This window comes from Carcharhinus amblyrhynchos, chromosome 8, assembly GCF_965287045.1.
Source record: "Carcharhinus amblyrhynchos chromosome 8, sCarAmb.v2.hapA, whole genome shotgun sequence".
Taxonomy (NCBI): Eukaryota; Metazoa; Chordata; class Chondrichthyes; order Carcharhiniformes; family Carcharhinidae; genus Carcharhinus; species Carcharhinus amblyrhynchos.
The window spans coordinates 104609352-104630007 of NC_137331.1; the positions used below are offsets into that span (position 1 = coordinate 104609352).

At 45.3% G+C, this 20656-nt stretch overlaps 1 pseudogene; it reads right to left on the reverse strand.

Annotated features, from left to right (window-relative positions):
• Positions 1-19592: 19592 nt before the first annotated feature.
• LOC145346392 (adenine nucleotide translocase lysine N-methyltransferase-like) lies at positions 19593-20156 on the reverse strand (annotated as a pseudogene).
• Between the last annotated feature and the right edge of the window lie 500 nt (positions 20157-20656).

The following is a 20656-nucleotide window of genomic DNA, read 5'->3' on the forward strand; positions in this document are numbered from 1 at the left end:
AACAGAAACTTGTCAAAGCCTCTGCAGACCATCTCATATCCTGCGCCAAAGTCTGCTCACCCATTAGTCCTATCCATGCTGACCTAACGGCCCCCAATCTCCCAGAGCTTGATTGAAAATGTTCACATCTGAGTTTTTAAATCCCTTCAAACGAAATCCCTTATATCTCTCACTCCCTTCATCCCAATATTGGAGGTTCTGCCTTGAGCCTTCTGGGCCCAATGCTCTGGAATTCCATCTCTTAACACTTGTCTACCTCTAGTTTCTCCTCTCCAACTTGGCCAGATTTTCGTCACCTGTCCTAATACCTCTTCTTTCATTGGGGGTGGGGACTGGAGAATCCTGTCGGCGTGAATGGCCAGATTTCCAGCTCATGCCTCTAAATATCCTAACTTTCAGCTAAATGTGGCGTTGTGTTCAACTAAATGTATGACGATTCTTTTGTTGAACTGGAACCACCATGAAAGGCAATCATAGAGCTTTGTGCTCAAAAGAGTGAATCAGTAAATGTTTCATCATTTACTGAAAATGGTTTTTAAAGAATCAAACTATGATATGCCCCAACATGATTTTCATTGAAAATAGAATGTTTGCACTCATTTGATGGAAATGCAGTTGCTTTCTCAATTACAGTATACCACTCCCATAGTCATATTGCATTTTGCATGAAGACTTTGGACTGTGAGCAATGGTGTTGCGGACCTCTCCAACAACACTGTGGTTTACTGCAGCTCAGGTCTATCAGTAGGGGGCACTCACATCCTGCCTAGCAGACAGTGAAAACCCTGGCTTCTCACAATCTCTTGCAGGATGAGTCAATTATTTTAAACACTAGTGGGGGATGATTCACGCAGGGTTAGCTGAGCACTGAGACTGAAATATTATAGAAATCTTTAATCCGTATGGCTGCATGTGGGCTTTGCATAGATTTAAACTTGTGATCACTAGTAAGATGTGGCCTTGAATGAGCTGTGCCTCTATCTCCCACTTGCGACTTGAGACTCATGAAATCAGACCAGTTATTAATGATTTCATGTTACAATTAATTATTTTATCTTGGACAGTATATAAATTAGGTCAAAAGTTGAGAGAATCCACGATTCTCAAAATAACAAGGAGGCAAAGTAAAAAGGGTGACGTGTGGAGTATGTGAATGTGTGCTCTATGTGCATCTGCTGCAGTAGGGAGAGGAGACAATCCTGATTACATAAAATGACACAGGTCTCTCATAATGTGCAATATTCATGGGACCTTGTGAGCCTGCTGCTTGTTGTGTGGGCGTGTGTACGTGTGACATGTGAGTAAGAGAGAGAAGACATGAGCAGAAGGTGCACTTTTGCCTTCCAGCCTCTGATTTCCTTTACCGACATCCCTGCAGATTCAACAAGCTTCAGCTCCAGAATACATTGTGCAAATACACAAACTCTGCCTTCGCCATCTGGAAAGGTGACCGATCCACGGCTCTGCTTTTCCTTTCCTCTCCCGCCCCATTTCCTCAAGGTGCCAAAACAATGCAAAACTGGGGTTTTCACAGGTATTCTTCAGGCAGATTTGTGCTGTCTGATTTTATGTGCCTCTGTCATCCATTCGCACTCAGGAAAAGCAATTTCTCCTTCGACAATCTGCGCTGGAAGAAATTGAATGCCGCTGCATCCCCCATGCTCATTTGAGAATTCTGCAGTCAGGGCAATCGAAAGCAGAAGGCAATCCTGCCAATAGAAATTCTCAACCTAGATTGAAGCGCATATTGAGAATTCTCCATATTAAACTGGCCTCACAGCAATTTCGAAGCATTAATTTTAATGGGTTAAAATTCTGGTGGGTCTTTCTGGCTTCTGCACCCCACACTTCCCGTGGGTAACACTAACACTGAACAGCTGCATTCAGATTGCCATTTTAAAAATCCCCCCATCACAGCATAAAGCTTAAAAATCGAACATGGAATGCAAATTGACTAATCGAGTTTCACAATGCTTTATTCCATCTACAGTATATTTCTAAGAATGTCAGAACTTCAACTCTTTATTAATGTACTACACATATTCGCACTTGAAAAGGTAACAAGAGATGCAAAAAGACAGCACGGTGGCACAGATGTTAGCACTGCTGCCCCACAGCACCAGGGACTCGGGTTTGGTTTCCAGTTTGGGTCACTGCCTGTGCAGAGTCTGCCCGTTCTCCCTGTGTCTGCGTGGGTTTCCTCCGGGTGCTCTGGGTTCCTCCCACAGTCTGAGAGACATGCTAGTTAGGTGCATTAGCCATGCTAAATTTTCCCTCTGTGTACCTGAACAGACGTAGGAGTGTGATGACTGGGGAATTTTCACAGTAACTTCATTGCAATGTTAATGTAAGCCTACTAATAAATAAACTTCAAAAAAAACTAAGTGCACTCCGGATGAAACTGGCACTTTATTTCCATCAGTTACGTTGTGACATTTTAGTCTCTCCGATCAACTGCTGCAGTCCATGTGTGTACTTCTGGTGAAGCCACTTGCAGCATGATTTTTCTTATAGGATTTCCCTGCCACCTCAGGGAAATGGGTCTGTTGAGGTGAGTTTTTAAATACGTGCGAAGTGAAGCTACAAAAATTTTGGTTAATAGGATATTTCCCGGATAAGTACCATTCAGCCATATGCTTAGTGGTGGCCTGTCGCCTCTGAGGAAGGTTATTGTCAATACCTCCTTGAACCTTTTTCATGTTGTGCATGGCCTGTCCACTTGAATGCATGATACCATTAAATTGTTTTGCGTGGTGACTTAAAAGGGACAACTTGTGCGCTGGTACTTTGTGGATTATTGTGAGGTCATGCATGCACGCAGCTTATAGGGAACATTGGTTGTAGATTGAAGACGAGATCAGCACTGAGCGATGTGCTGTCTCTCAGCTGGAATTTAAACTTCGGCCTCGTCTACCCTCTCAGGTAGAGGTGGAAGATCCCAGGCATTATTTAGGAGATGAGTAGGGGAGTTGGCGTCAGTGTCCTGATCAATAATTATACCATAGCCAACGTCACTAAAATGGTCACCATCGTTGCACTGATTCGAGGACCTGGCATAAAAATAGTTACCACGTTACCTACAGATACAGTATTTCAAAATTTGTTCATCGGCCATAACAGACTTCTTCATATCCTGTAGTGGCTATACGGTGACACAACGGTTAGCACTGCTGCCTCACAGTTTTGATTCCAGCCTTAGGTCACTGTGTGGAGTTTTCATATTTTCCCCATGCCTGCAAAGTTTCTATCAGGTGCTCTGGATTCTTCCCACACTCCAAAGATGTGAAGGTTGGAGAGTTTGGCCATGGTAAATGTGCATGGTTGCGGGAATAGGATGGGATGGGAGGAGGGGATTGAGGAGATGGGGTGGGTGGTGCACCTAGGTAAGTTGCTCTTAGGGAGAATCGTGCAGACTTGATGGACCAAATGGCCTCCTTCTGCACTATATGGATTCAATGGAAAGGCAGAATAGAAATGCAAGCCCTTTCATTCTGTTTCACAAATCTGCAGATTTTTAAAGTTTTATTAGTGTCACAAGTAGACTTATGTTAACACTACCAAGAAGTTACTGTGAAAATCCCCTGGTTGCCACACTCCGGCGCCTTATCGGATACACTGAGGGAGAATTTAGCATGGCCAATGCACCTAACCAGCATGTCTTTTGGACTGTGAAAGGAAACTGGAGCACCCAGCGGAAACCTACACAGACTGGGTAGAACGTGCAGACTCCACACAGAGAGTGACCCAAGCTGGGAGTTGAGCCCAGGTCGGCAGCGTGGTGGCAGCCGTGCAAACCACTGTGCCACTGTGCTGCCCATCGCAGTGATTCTGTTTGTTCAGAAACTTCCACAGGAAAGGTGATCCCCGTGTGGAGAAAATAACCTCATACAAATGGGATTTGATTGTTTCCTTGACCTGCAGCACTGCCACTGGCTGGATCTTTCTTCATTCTGCACCGGGCAGTGGGGCCTGGAGTGGTGGTGTTTATCGTGATGCCCTGTCTTTATGACAATGAAGCTCAAGGCCCAATATCTCAGCGGCCTCAGGCACCACCAATATCACCTGTTAACCATCCCTGCTGTGTATCCCATTGTTGGCCATCTCTCCCCCCCACCCACCTACCCCACTACCCCCCCCCCCCCCCCCCCCCCACCACCACCACCCCCACCACCCCCTATCCTCACACCCTCTCTCCACCCCCTCACCCAAATCTTCAGGAACCTTGAGCAGCTTCTGAATTTCAAGTTGCATATCTATGCAATAGCCTCCAGGTATTTTGGTGCAATGTGCTCAATCCAAAAAAAACATTTAATTCAAGAAAATACTTCCTTTCCACCCTTGGACATTCATACTCTGTAACGCAATAAGACCAATGACGCTGCTGCAGTCTTGTGTTAGCTATGATTAACACAACTGTACATTTCAATTCTCCAGCTGATTGCTGAATCTGATTACTGTGGACTTTTGTTTTGAATGTATATTCATGCTCTGTTACCCTAGTGTCTTTGTTTTTGGTTCCAAGTTCTTTGAGAGAAACAAATAAATAATGGAAAAGTTCTGCATCTGAAATTATCAAAGTTGCTTTTCACATTCCAGGTGGTAATGTTCATCAAGTCAGAAGATGGTGTTTCCACAACTCCTCTAAGGCATTGGTAAGTGCAAACAGTCATAGAGTTGGAGACTGGTTATAGCACAGATGTGGACAATTCACTCAACTCTGCCTGTGTTGGCCCCCTGTTGAAAGAATTCACATTGTGCCAACCTGCCTACCTTTTCCCCATAGCTGTGCAAAATGTTTATTTTCAGATAATGATCCACCTCCCTTTCGAAAGCCTCACTTTAACTGGCCTTCACCACATCTTCAGGCAGCATATTCCACAGCCTAATAATGTGGCCTGGTCCCCCCATGCTGACACTATAATTAAGAAAGCCCAACAGTGCCTCTACTTTCTCAGAAGACTAAGGAAATTCGGCATGTCAGTTACGATTCTCACCAACTTTTACAGATGCACCACAGAAAGCATTCTTTCTGGTTGTATCATAGCTTGGTATGGCTCCTGCTCTGCCCAAGATGGCAAGGAACTACAAACGGCCATGACTGTAGCCCAACTCATCACACAAACCAGCCTCCCATCCGTTGGCTCTGTCTACACTTCCTGCTGCCTCGGCAAAGCAGCCAGTGTAATTAAGGACCCCACACACCTGGACGTTCTCTCTTCCACCTTCTTCTGTCAGGAAAAAGATATAAAAGTCTGAAGTCAAATACCAATTGACTCAAGAACAGCTTCTTCCCTGCTGCTGTCAGGCTTTTGAATGGACTTACTTTGCATTAAGTTGATCTTTCTTTAAAGCCTAGTTATGATTGTAATATTACATTCTGCACTCTCTCATTTCCTTTGTGAATGGTATGTTTTGACTGTATAGCACACAAGAAACAATGCTTTTCACTGTATTTTGTCAAACCGTTCACTGCGTGATGAAATATTCCCTCATCTCAGCGCTGCTTCTTTTACCAGTTACCGTAATTCCCTGCCATCTGTTTCTTGATATTTCCACCAATGGGACCAGCTTCATCTGAGCTACATCCAGACCCCTTTTGATTTTGAATATCGTTATCAAATCTCCTCTCAACCTTCTCTAACAAAAAGAGTCCCAACTTCTCCAATTTTTAAAATTATTTTATGGGAATTGGGTGTCGTAAGCTAGGCCAGCGTTTATTGCACATCCCTAGTTGTCCATGTGAAGGTAGTAATGAGCTGCCTTCTTGAACCGTTGCAATCTCTGAGGTCTACATACACCCACAGTGCTGTTAGGGCAGGGGTTATGGGATTTTGAGCCAGTCACTATGAAGGAAAAACAGCGTATTTGCAAGTTGGTACAGTGAGTATGTTGGCGAGGAGCCTCCAAGTGGTGTTCCCAATGTCTGCTCCTTCTCAATGATGGTGGTTGTGGGTTTGGGAGATGCTGCCTAAGGAGCCTTGGTGAGTTCCTGCAGTGCATCTTATAGAGAGCACACACTACAGCCACTGTGTGTTGGTGGTGGAGGGAGTGCATGTTTACAGAAGGATTGAAAATCAAGCAGACTAATTTGTCCTGGATGATGTTGAACTTCTTGAGTGTTGTTGGAGCTTCACTCAACCAGGCAAATGGAAAGTATTCCATCACCCTCCTGATGTTGCCTTATACATTCTGGACAGGTGCTGGGGAGTCAAGAAGTAAGTTACTCACCACAGTATTCCTAGCCACTGACCTGCCCTTGTAGCCACAGTACTTACATGGCAGGTCCAGTTCAGTTTATGATCAATGGTAACCCCCAAAGATGTGGGGAATTCAGGTAACGCCATTGAATATCAAGGAGGGAAGGTTAATTCTCACTTGTTGAGAATGACCATTGCTTGGCACTTGTCTGGCACAAATGTCATTTGTCATTTGCCACCCCCAAGCCTGGATATTGTCCATGTCTTGCTGCATTTGGACATGGACTATTTCAGTACCTGAGGAGTTGCAAGTGGTACTGAACAATGTGCAATCATCAGCAGACATCCTACTTCTGGCCATATGACAGAAGGCATTGATGAAGCAGTTGAAGATAGTTAGGCCTTAGACACTACCCTGAGGAACTCCTGCAGTAATGCCCTGGTACTGAATGATTGCACCATCTTCCTTTGTGCAGTATGTCTCCAACAGCAGAGAGTTTCCCCTGATTCCCATTAGCTCAATTTTCTGCTCAGGTTGCCTGATGCCATTCTCAATCAAATGTTGCCTTGATGTCAAGGGAAGTCTCTCACATCACCTCTGGAATTCAGTTCTTTTGTTCATGTTTGAACCAAGGCTGCAATGAGGTCAGGTGCAGAGTAATTCTATCAGAACTCAAATTGAGTGTCAGTAAACAGGTTATTGCTAAGCAATTGCTGCTTGATGGCACTGTTGATGACATCATTTTACTAATGTTTGAGAGTAAGCTGTTGGGGCAGTAATTGGATCAAGCTTCATTTGTCTTGGGCATACATATGTGGGCAATTTCCAGGGCAGCATGGTGGCACAGTGGTTAGCACTGATGCCTCACAGCTCCAGGAACCTTGGTTCGATTCCCGGCATGGGTCACTGTCTGTGTGGGGTTTGCATGTTCTCCCCATGTCTGTGTGGGTTTCTTACAGGTGCTCTGGTTTCCTCCCACAGTCCAAAAATGTGCGAGTTAGGTGCATTGGCAATGCTAAATTATCTCTCAGTGTCCCAGGATGCATAGGTTAGAGGGATTAGTAGAGGAATTATGTGGCGTTATGAGGAGAAGGCCTAGGTGGGATTGTTGTCGATGGGCTGAATGGCATCTCCTGCACTATCAGAATTCTACGATAGTCAGATAGATGCCAGTCTTGTACTGGCCAGGGATATGGCAAGCTCTGAAGCACTAGTCTTCATACTATTGCTGGAATATTATCAGGGCCAATAGGCTTTGCAATTTTCACCAAGCAGTTCTGGCTGAAGATTGTTGCAAACATTTCAGACTTATCTTTTGCAAAGATGCGCTTGGCTCCTCTATCACTGAGGATGAGGATGTCTATGGAGCCTCCTCCTCCATTGAGTTGTTTAATTCTCCATCACCATTCACGACTGGATGTGGCAGGGCAGAAGATTAGGTGTGGAATTACTTATTCCTGGCGAGACGATGGCCTAGTGGTATTATCACTGGACTATTAACCCAGAATCTCAGCGAATGTTCTGCGGACACAGGTTCGAATCCCACCACGGTAGTTGGTGGAATTTGAAATCAATAAAAAAACACCAGGAATTAAGGGTCTAATGATGATCGTGAAACTATTGTTGATTGTTGGAAAAACCCATCTGGTTCACTAATGCCCTTTAGGGAAGGAAATCTACCACATTTACCCAAAGATGTAATTCCAGAGCCAGAGGAACATGTCTCAACTACTCTCAGGCAACTAAGAATGGGCAATAGAACATAGAACATAGAACATAGAACACTACAGCACAAACAGGCCCTTCGGCCCACAAGTTGCGCCGACCACATCACCTACCAACCTACAGACCTATCTATAACCCTCAATCTCATTAAACCCCATATACTCATCCAGAAGTCTTTTAAAAGACCCCAGCGAGTTCGCCTCCACCACCACTGACGGCAGCCGATTCCATTCACTCACCACCCTCTGAGTGAAAAACTTACCCCTAACATCACTTCTGAACCTCCCTCCCCGCACCTTAAATCTGTGTCCTCTCGTAGCGACCATTTCAAACCGGGGAAATAGCCTCTGAGAGTCCACCCTATCTATCCCTCTCAACATTTTGTAAACTTCTATCAGGTCGCCTCTCAACCTTCGTCTCTCCAGGGAAAAGAGTCCCAGCTCCCTCAACCTAACTTCATAAGGCATGCCTCCCAGTCCAGGCAACATCCTTGTAAATCTCCTCTGCACCCTTTCAATAGCTTCTACATCTTTCCTATAGTGAGGCGACCAGAACTGCGCACAATACTCCAAATGAGGCCTGACAAGGGTCTTATAAAGTTCCAGCATTACCTCCCGACTCCTAAACTCAATCCCTCGATTAATGAAGGCCAGTACACCATACGCCTTCTTGACCACCTCCTCCACCTGCGAGGCCGATTTAAGAGTCCTGTGGACCCGGACCCCAAGATCCTTCTGCTCCTCAACACTACTCAGACTTCTGCCCTTAATAGTGTACTCGTTCATCCCGTTGGTTCTGCCAAAATGGACGACAACACATTTATCCGCGTTGAAGTCCATCTGCCACTTCTCCGCCCAGTCCTGCATCCTATCTATGTCCTGCTGCAACTTTTGCCATCCTTCCAGATCATCCACAATACCACCGACCTTCGTGTCATCAGCGAACTTACTTACCCATCCCTCCACTTCCTCATCCAGGTCATTTATGAAAATGACAAACAACAAGGGTCCCAGAACAGATCCTTGAGGCACTCCGCTGGTGACTGACCTCCATTCAATAAATGCTGGCCAGCCAGCGACACCCATGTCCCATGAATGAATTGTTAAAAAAAGCATGCTGTTTAAGTATTTTAGCATGCATATAGTCCTGTGTTGGAGCTTCACCAGATTGCGTCTCACTTTTAGATATGCCTGCTATCACCCTTGTCATGTCCTCCTGCACTCTCCATTGAAACAGAGTTGATCCCCTGGCTTGGTGGTAATGGTAGAGTGGGGGATATGCTGGGCTAAGAGATTTCCGATACAGATGAAGATGATCAGCTTGCCAATGGCTGCGCAGCCAGAGGCAAGGACATGCATCCGGGGCTGATGCCATGGATACAGATGTGTCCTTGTCTCAGACAGATTTTTGTAAGTTGTGAAATAACCAATACATTCAGATTGTTCCAAGAGACACACCCCCACATAATGACAATTCTACCTTGCTGTCAGTCTCTCAAGGGATTAGCCATCCCTCACAAGGGAGCAAAGCAATATCAATGAATTTGATACTGTCACATTCAAAGCGCAGCCACCTTCGCTGTCATAAGCATCATGATCAGCATTTTTCAAGTGCACGTGGTAATAAGTCCCTTGCGCCCTAATCTCCTCCATTAACCGTAAATGATGCACCCGTGTCACCAAATAGACCATCATCAAACCATCCGCACAATGCAGATAATGACACCAATTAAACCTTATACTCCCTGGAACATGTGTACGCCGCATCATACATGCAGATATACCATCTTGCACATAATGATCAGACACCTCTTAACAGCTCATTGAAATAACATTTGCCACATCCATTCCAGCCAATGATCCAAATTAGGAACTGGGTACCAGATGCCTAAATCTTAACTTAAATATACCTTCTCAAACCATACCCAATGACAATGGAAATGACAATGCAGCCACTGTAGTGGCGAAAGCAGTTGATCTGTATTAACTGGACAGTACATGGTCTACCAAGCTGCGCTGCCGACATCAAGGTCAGCGCGCAACACCAGTGCAGATGAATGTCTTGCACTCAGCCTTCATACTTTGGATGCCCTTGCTGACCAGCTTGTTGTCATGGAATCAGACCTTTAAATCTCCCTTAAAGTAACATTTTGATGTAAACTGAAAGATACAAGGAGCATCTTAGTGATCAAGCCTTTGGCTCTGGACTCTTGTGTGATGCAACAGAGAAGGAAGAAGCTCTCGAATGCCTCATCAATCAAATCATTTCACTGCCCCTGGTGAAGCCACATTGAGATGCAGCTCAGCACGCCACTCTCAAACTTGCTGATCAGAATCTAACTGCCATTTTTATCATTCCTTTAGTGTTTCGTACACGTACACACACTGAAGTCATGTACAAGTGAACAGAAATATTGGACAAGAATACAGATGTACTATATACAATATGAATCCGGTGACCATCGTCAACCCATTAGTGCTCGAGGGGAGGTAGCACCCTGTGCTTTAATTTTATGATGTTTTTATTAGCATAACAAGTAGGCTCACATTAATACGGCAATGAAGTTACTGTGAAAATCTCCTGGTTGTCACACTCCGGTGCCTGTTTGGTACAATGAGGGAATATTTAGCATGGCCAGTACAGCTAACCAGCTGTGCTGTTGGAGGAAACCAGAGCACCCGGAGAAACTCACGCAGACATGAGGAAAATGTGCAGAATCCAAACCAGGAATCAAACCCGGGTTCCTGGTGCTGTGAGGCAGCAGTGGTAACCACTGTGCCACTGTGGAGTCCACCACCATTCACGACTGGATGTGGCAGGACAAAAGATCTGATCTGTTGGTTGTGAAATTAGCTTAGCTCTGTTTATCGCATGCTGTTTGTGCTGTTTAATATGCAGGTAGTCCTGTGTTAGATAAGAACATAGGAATTGGGAGCAGAAGTAGGCAAATTCGGCCCTTTGATCCTGCTCCGCCATTCAATCAGATCATGGCTGATCTCTCCCTGTCTCAAATCCACCTCTGCACCTGTTCCCAATATCCCTTCTTCCCCATTTTTTAAATTAGAAATATGTCTTTCCCCTTCTTGAAACTATTCAATAATTCAGACTCCTCTGCACGATGGGGCAGTGAGTTCCACAAATTCACCAAAGCATTTCCTCCACATCTCAATTTAAATCTATCGCCTTGCAACCTATACCTGTGACCTCTTGCTCAAGATTGTCCCATACAAGGAAACATTTGGTCTACATTTACTTTATCAATCCCTTTTAAAATTTTACATACCTCCATCAGATCCCCTCTCATCCTTCTAAACTCCAGCCAGTACAAGCCCAAACTGTTTAATTGCTCCTCATCCATCAATCCTTTTATCCCAGAATCAATCGAGTGAACTGCCTCTGAACTGCCTCCAATACCACCTCATCCTTCCTCAAATACAGAGGCCAAAACTGGACACAATACTCCAGATATTTTCTCAGCAGCACCCTATACAATTGCAACAACCTGTCTCGACTTTTATACTCCAGTCCTTTCAATTGCAACAACTCATCTCTATTTTCATACTCCAGTCCTTTTGAAATAAATGCCAACATCCTCTTTGCCTTTTTTATTACCTGCCTACCGACTTTCTGCGATTCATTATCGCGGACACCCAGATCCCTCTGCCTGGATGCATTTTGAATCTGCTTTTCATTTCAGTAATAATTTACATTTCTATTTTTTTCTGCCAAAATGGATAACTTCACACTTTTCCACATTAAACTCCATCTGCCAAATTTTGGCCCATTCCCCTAGCCTACCTATATCCACCTGCAGAATCATTATATCCTCTTCACTGTCTGCTTTCCCATCTATTGTAGTATCATGCCAAACTGTGCGATGATACACGCTATCCCTGCTTGCTGATCATTTATATAGATTATATACAGCTGAGGCCTGAGGATTGACCCCTGAGGCACCCCTTAGTTACATTTCACCAGCTAAAGAGGGACCCATTTATAGACCCTCTGCTTTCTTTCAGTCAGCCAATCCTCAATCCAGTCAAGTACTCTACCCCCAATCCCCTGCAATCTCCTGTGTCAGAACTTCACCAGATTGACACCTCATTTTTCGATATGCCTGCTGCCTGCTGTCACTCTTGGCATGACCTGTACTTTCCATTGAACCAGGGTGAATCCCCTTGCTTGATGATAGTGACAGAGTGGGATAAGTGGGAGATATGCTGAGCCAAGAGGTTGCAGTTATCTCTGGGCTACTGCCTGAACCGAGTGCAGACGGGCGTAGGGTTGATAGGATTAAGGAAGTGAATGGGTGGCTCAGGGATTGGTGTGGGAGGAATGGGTTTGAATTTATGGGGCATTGGCATCAGTATTGAGGTAGGTGGGACCTGTTCGGGCGGGATGGGGTTAGTCTGAACCGTGCTGGGACCAGAGTCCTGGCGAATCGTGTAAAGAGGACTGTAGACAGGGCTTTAAACTAATTGGGGGGGGGGGGTGGTGGGGAGGGTGCGAGGGTAGGTGACATTACGAGGCCTAAAGTTAAGGAGAGCGTACAGGTAAGGGTAGAGGCCGAGGATGTCCCAATAATAAAGGGAGTAGGGGGCGTGAGTATGGTTGGTGGCGTTCCGGCAAATTGGGTCCACGTGAAGGCTGGGATGAAGGCACTTTATCTGAATGCACGAAGCATTCGGAATAAAGTGGATGAGCTGGTGGCGCAGATCAGCACAAATGGATATGATCTGGTGGCCATTACAGAGATGTGGCTGCAAGGTGACAGGGACTGGGAGCTGAATGTCCAGGGGTATCAAGTGTTTAGGAAGGATAGGCGGGAGGGAAAAGGGGGGGGCGTAGCTCTGCTGATTAAGGATAGCATCAGGGTGGTAGCAAGGGATGATATTGGAGCCAAAGAGCAGAAAGTGGAATCGCTGTGGGTAGAGATTAGGAACAGCAAAGGGAGGAAGACGCTGGTGGGTGTCGTCTATAGGCCCCCGAATAATGATCTGGAGGTGGGGCGGGCTGTTAATGCGCAAATAAGTGCGGCGTGCAGGAATGGGACGGCCGTAATTATGGGGGATTTCAATCTACATATTGATTGGTCGACCCATGTTGGACGCGGTGGGCTCAAGGAGGAATTCTTGGAATGCTGCCGGGATAGTTTCCTTGAACAGTGTGTGTTGGAGCCGACGAGGGAGCGAGCTATCTTGGATCTGGTGTTATGTAATGAGGCAGGTAGAATTAGGGACCTTGCGGTGAAGGATCCTCTTGGGGAGAGTGATCATTGTATGGTGGAGTTTCTGTTGCAGATGGAGGAGGAGAAAGTGGGTTCCCGGACACGCGTCCTTTGTTTGAACAGAGAGGAGTACGGTAGGATGAGAGCAGAATTGGCGAATGTGGACTGGGGGAGCGCGTTGGAAGGTAGGTCTGCTGAGGAGCAGTGGAGGATCTTTAAGGAGATCTTTCTTGGTGCTCAGCAGAAATTTATTCCGATGGTCAAAAAGGACCGTAGGAGGAGAGGTAATAAGCCGTGGATAACGAAGGAGGTGAAGGAAAGTGTTAAGTTAAAAGCGGAGGCGTTTAGAGTAGCTAAGAGTAGTGGGCGAGAAGAGGATTGGGAGAGGTTTAAATGTCAACAAAAATTGACAAAGAATCTGATAAAGAAGGGTAGGAGAAACTATGAAGCTGGGCTAGCGCTTAATATAAAAAAGGATAGCAAGAGTTTTTATAAATATATAAAAAGGAAGAGGCTGGCTAGGGTGAACGTTGGACCCTTAGAGGATGAGAAGGGGGACTTAGTGGTAGGGGATGGGGATATGGCTAAGGTATTGAATAACTTTTTTGTTTCTGTCTTCACGGAGGAGGACGTGAATAATTTGCCGGGTGTTAGAGATGGAAAGGTGGTAGGACTGGAGGGTCTCAATGACATTATTGTTACTAGAGAGGCGGTGCTCGACAGACTGGAGGTACTGATTGTGGACAAGTCCCCAGGACCGGATGGAATGCATCCGAGGGTTCTGAAAGAAATGGCGAAGGTGATAGTGGATGCCTTGGTGGTTATTTTCCAAAAGTCGCTGGATTCCGGGGAAGTGCCAGAAGATTGGAAAACGGCTAATGTTACGCCGTTGTTTAAGAAGGGTGCCAGGCAAAAGGCAGGGAATCATAGGCCGGTTAGTTTAACGTCTGTTGTAGGTAAGATGTTAGAATCCGTCATCAAGGAGGAAATAGCGAGGCATCTTGAGGGGAATTGCTTGATAGAGCAGATGCAGCACGGTTTCGTTAAGGGGAAGTCGTGTCTGACAAATTTACTGGAGTTCTATGAGGATGTGTCTAGGGCGGTGGATAGAGGAGAGCGGTGGATGTGGTCTTTCTTGATTTTCAGAAGGCGTTTGACAAGGTACCTCACAAGAGGTTATTGCAGAAGGTCAGGGGACATGGAGTTGGGGGTAGGGTGTTAGCGTGGATAGAGGATTGGTTGTCAAATAGGAGGCAGAGAGTGGGGGTCAATGGGTGCTATTCGGATTGGCGGTTGGTGACTAGTGGAGTGCCCCAGGGGTCGGTGCTGGGGCCTCAGCTATTTACCATTTATGTAGATGATCTGGAGGAGGGAACCGAGTGTATGGTGTCAAAATTTGCTGATGACACCAAGATTGGCGGAACGGCAAATTGCGCGGAGGGTGTGGAGAGTCTACAGAAGGATCTAGATAGGCTGGGCGAATGGACCAGGAACTGGCAAATGGAATTTAATGTTGGCAAGTGCGAGGTGGTCCACTTTGGTAGGAATAATGGTAGGAAGGATTATTACTTACGTGGCGAAAAACTGCAGCAGGCGACGGTGCAGAGGGACCTCGGGGTCCTTGTGCATGAGTCGCAAAAACCCAGCTTGCAGGTGCAGCAGGTGGTCTGGAAGGCGAATGGGATGCTGGCCTTCATAGCGAGGGGGATTGAATACAAAAGTAGGGAGGTCTTGCTGTGGCTGTATAGGGCATTGGTGAGGCCGCAGCTGGAGTACTGTGTGCAGTTTTGGGCGCCGTACTTACGCAAGGATATTTTGGCCTTGGAGGGAGTGCAGAGGAGGTTTACTAGGCTGATGCCGGAGTTGAGGGGGTTGAGCTATGAGGAGAGGCTGAATAAACTAGGCTTGTACTCGTTAGAGTTTAGAAGAATGAGGGGAGATCTCACTGAGACATATAAGATGATGAATGGGATGGATAGGATAGAGGTGGAGAGACTCTTCCCGCTCAGAAAGGACAGTAGGACTCGGGGGCACAGCCTCAAGATAAAGGGGGGGTGTGGTTTAGAATGGAGTTGAGGAAGAACTTCTTCACTCAAAGGGTGGTGAATCTCTAGAATTCTCTGCCCGTTGAAGTGGTGGAGGCTACGTCACTAAATATTTTTAAGACGCGGGTTGATGGGTTTTTGATAAGAGAGGGTATTAAGGGTTATGGGGAGAGGGCGGGAATGTGGAACTGAGCCACGACAGATCAGCCATGATCTTATTGAATGGTGGGGCAGGCTCGAAGGGCTAGATGGCCTACTCCTGCTCCTATTTCTTATGTTCTTATGTACTTAAGCACACTTCTGAGAAGTGTCCTCCACCCCCACTGCCGATGTAACCTCAGAGACTGTGAAAACAGGCTGCTCCTACATCCAAAGGGCAATGAGGACTGTGTTGGCTGGCTTTGTCATGCAGGTAACTACTAGGTACCTCCTTCATACTTAATGTTAAGTATGAGGTCTCATATTTGACAAATAAGAGACCACAAGGCAACTAAGTGTAAATGAACAGGAACATTTTATTCAATATGGTGTCAGTAGAGAACAGTCAGCACAAGACTGACCCAGCAAGCTCCACCCAGGGTGGAGCTTGTACCATTGGGTCACCTGACATGTTCTCTTAAAGGGACATGCACCCAACTACATATATAACAACTTCAGCCTCTGCAAATCTGCATGGTCAGTCACATGTGCAACAGGCGAGAACTCTTGCAGCAAGGTTACGGAGGTGATGGAGGATGACGCGATGCTGACCCTATTTCCATGACCCCATTCATTTGCCATGACTAATCCACCTAACCTATACATCTTTGTAGGAGGAAACTGGAGCACCTAGATAAACCCCACGCAAGACCCGGGGAGAACGTGCAAACTCCACACAGTTACCCAAGGCCAGAATCAAACCCAGGTCCCTGCGCTGCAAAGCTGCAGTGCTAACCATTGTGCCTCTGTGTCACCAGGCAAAACAATCTGTGGCAGACGTTTTTAAAGATCAAGTTCTATGAACTGGGAAATTTCCCTGCGGATTCAACAAAAATCTGGGCGCAGGAGAGTGTACAAGCCATGTTTTGGACATCCCACTAGCCAAAAGCTAATCTGGCTGAGGCAGATACACATTAACTTATGTCACTGCCTCTGAGAACAATTTAGAAGCCAAACCCATTACCCTCACCGATGCAGAAAAAAGCTGAGGTCAGTTTCAGGAGTGGGAATGCTGGATTTGTGCCTCTGCTGCCTATTTTTTCTAAAACAGAGAGCCTCTCTGACGGCACGAAAATTCAGGCTTAAGCTGATCATTGCATGTGGAGTAATCGTTCAGTTTGGAGTGTTTTATCCAGCTGTGCCACACTAAATGATGATATTGTAAAACTCTTGATGGTCAAGTGGCTTCTTTAACTTCTTGTGATTGCACACCTTGTGACAGGCTGCACTTTGTTGCTTCATGAAGTACATAGAGGGGAATGGAAATTTTATATGTAGTTGGTACATTGTCCTCAAGAGAATGGATTAGTTTCTGTGCTTATCAAACTGAAGTGTTGGCACATAAAAAACATTGCCATTTTAGCAGTACACAGGGTTGCCAATGCCTGATGAATGTCTGACACATAGAAATGGCTCCAGACCCCATGTTGACCATGCATTATGGAGCCATGAGACCTGTAATAAAGCTTATTTATTAGTGTCACAAGTGGGATACATTCAATGAAGTTACTGTGATAATTCCCAAATTGTCGGATACAGTGAGGGAGAATTTAGCATGGCCAATATGCCTAACCAGTACGTCTTTCGGAGGAAACCGTAACATCCAGAGAAAACCCATGTAAATACGGGGAGAACATGCAGACTCGGCACAGACTGTGACCCAAACTGGGAATTAAACCTGGTCCCTGGTGCTGTGAGGCAGCAGCACAAATCACTGTGCACCATGCAGCCCAAATGTTGGTCTTTTTGGCCTTGGCTGTTTGATTGGAGTTTGTACGTTCTCCCTGTGCCAACATGGGTTTCCTGCGGACGCTTTGGTTTCCTTCCACACTCCAAAGATGTGCAGGTTAAAGTGGGTTGGCCATGCTAAATTGCACCTTAGTGCCAGGTGAATTAGCAGGGTAAAAACATGAAGTTACAGGGATAAGTCCTTGGAGGGTTTGTTCACAGAGCAAGCTTGAAAGGTGGAGCAAGGTGGAATGGCCTCATTCTGCATTCTTAGGATTCTATGATTATAAAACAAAGAATTCGTGTAACTATGTTACAATTGCTGCAGTTTGCTCCAGAAGTATTCTCCTGCACTTACTATTTGATGTCTTGTGGCATAGTAGGTAGCATCATGGTTTGGGGCCAAAAGCTCTGGGTTTGAGTCCCAGCCTATGACTTGAACAGCCAGGTAACATACATTCATTATGCAGCCAGACAGGTTGATTATCAAGCACTTCGGGCAGGAGGAGTAGGATAGAATCATAGAATCCCTACAGTGCAGAATGAGGCCAAATGGCCCATGACTCTGCACTGACAACAAATGCACCCAGGCCCTATCTCCATAACCCCACATATTTACCCTGCTAAACCCCCTGGCACTAAGGGACAATTTAGCCTGGCCTATCCGCCTAATCTGCCCATCTTTGAAGTGTGGGAGGATACTGGAGCACCCAGAAGAAACCCACGGGGAGAACATGCAAACTCCACCCAGATATCCAAGGCCGGAAATGAACCCGGGTCCCTGATGCTGTGAGAGAACAGTGCTAACCACCATGCCACCATGCTGCCCCAAATTCTGGTCATCCACGTGACAGGAAGAAAGTTTATTTACCCCCAGCATGTGCTTCATTGATAAAATTTGTAATAAAAAATTACAAAACATTTAAACATGAACATTACAGACAGTGCCATAAAATTCAACTTGCCTTCACGTATGATGTTCCATTCTGAGATTCTTCTACACAATCAGAATTTTTTTTTTGATGTTTTCAATATACATTCCGTGTCAGGCATAGAACATCGGGACAAAACATTTCAAAATGACAAATTGTGAAAGGTGCCATCGAATTCAACCTTCCTTTATCTAATGAGTTCCCCAATGAAGAGTCTCAATGTAATTTCAGTACGTTTGTATTCATGTTTGATAGTTGGCATGAAGCCCAGTGGGCTCTAGAAATTTTCCAGCCTCTCAGTACACTATGGTTGGAAAGTCATAGGCAGAAACATTTGCCCAATTGCATTTCCGTGACGGCTGCATCAAGTTTAGTTAGGGTGATGCTCAGCAAGTGATCCTGGATCTTGCGATGTGCCAGGCCATGATATTCAATTGAGGGCAACTCTTTATACTGGAAGATCACTGGGTTTCAGGCAGATCGAAGAGCATCTTTCATTGAGTTGATGATGCCATGTCCATAATTATCTTGGCGTGCATCCCTGGGAACAGCCCATGAAGCACAAAGTCCTGCATTACGGAGCTGCTAGGGATGAGCATCGACAAATCTACTACATCCTTATCCAGACATGTACATTTCAGAAGGAGGTGAACAATGATCCTTTCCCCACCACAGCAACTTTGAGCGCAACTTGCGGAGGGCTGAGACACCAAGTGTGAAGGAAGGATCTGATGGGGAGGTCCTAAGTGACGTTATCGATAACTTTATAGCCACAATAATGAAGACTCCCTAAGTGATCTGTGAAATGCCACTGCCACTTGCTGTTTGCTGTAGCTTTGACCATGAGTTTTGGAGACTCTGTGAAGTTTTGTTTGTGGAGTAAATAGACTCAGCTGCAGTTTATGGGTAAAGTAAAACTCTGCCTTCAGCCCAAAGATTGACAGAAAGGCGTCAGTGTCAACACTGAAGATGTGTGCTCATTGAAGACCTCATAATCTCCAACTATTGGTTCAATTATTCAGGCCGAACATAGGATTAATACCAAAGGATATGTCTTAGTGCCTGGCAGCCATCTTTGATGAGCCTGAAGTTGTTCTCTAACACAGAGAAGACACTAGTCAAATATATTTTAACAATCCATTCTCACATGATGAGACAAGGTGTACAAGGTGTACATTGGTGTACAAGTGCACAATGACCCTGAAAATACATGTGAGGGGAAAGCCTTGTTGGTTCAATGTTTAGTCTTTGTCAATCTTGACACAGATGAGATCATAAGCAAAACACCATTATTTTGCTACAATAATAGAGCTTAGATAGCACCTATAGAATCACACAACACTATAGCGCAGAGAAGCCATTCAACCCATCAGATCGATGCCAGTTATTTTGAAGTGCAATCCAATTTGTTCCACTCCCCTCCTATCTCATCAAACCTGTATATTTTTAAAAATGATGCTACAGTTGTTAAAGCATTCTCACATAGTGTTGCACATGTAAAACAAGTGATGAAACAAATAATTTAACTGGCTCCCTTTTTTAAGTTACATATCTGCAGTTAATTGTTGGCAGCAGTTGTACTGTTGTTCCTTCCTGTGTGATTTGGGAATCATTTTCTTGTCATAGGCTTTTGGCTGTGTAATGTGAAGCTCCATCCAACCCTTTTCCAACTGTGTAGAATGGCTTCAGGCTCAGGAAATGGAATGAATCAGCCAATAAGTCAGACGTCTCCTGGAAGTTCAGGTAACAGCCTGACTTCTAGTCAAGAAAGCACACCGGGGAGATGGGACAATTGTAGTGTTGGAACAATCTGACAAATTGGACTTTCACAAATCTTGTTTTGTTCAGCAATATTCCCATGGCTGCCTGCTCTCCAAGTATAGAACTTTGACAATCTGTTGATGACATGAGCTCAGTTGTTAGCCAGCTAATGGATGGAAGCCATGTTTAATGTTTTGCAAAACAAGCCTGCCATTGCCTGATCCTAAGCCCCATGCCTTGCGAGGCTGGCATTCCAATAACTTCATCACATTCTGCACCTGCTTGTGGCCTGTAGGTATATGTGGTATTAACATTTACAGGGATTTGCCTGAAACCGAACATCAGTGTATGTAGCTATGCTTTGCACATAGCATGTGGCAGCAAACCTCAACCACCAACTAACTGCTTTTTAATCATAGCTTCCCCATGATTGCCCTGATGTATTTGTCATGTGAGTGTACCTTTAAGAAAAGTTTTTTTTAAATCAAGCAGTTTACAGCTTCAGTGATGTCATTGAGGGTGGAGCTAAGCTGTGGCAGTCAGGGGACAGGGCTTTTAGTTTCATCTGTGGCAATCTGGTGATAAGGATTTTTTTCCTATGGGCTGTTAGTTTTGAGGTTTTTTTAATTGAAAACAGTTTTAGCAGCAAGCTAAGGAACACCCTCACGCTGTTCTCTTTGTTTGGTTCTGAAACCAATACCAGGTAGCTGAAGGAGAGGCTTATGGCCATCTTGCCTTAAAGGAGCTGTGTTTTGAGAAACAGATTTGACTACAACCTCTTTTGAGTTTCTTCGCAGGAGATTTTCAGCATTTAACCCAGAGGCGGGATTCCTAGAACAAGT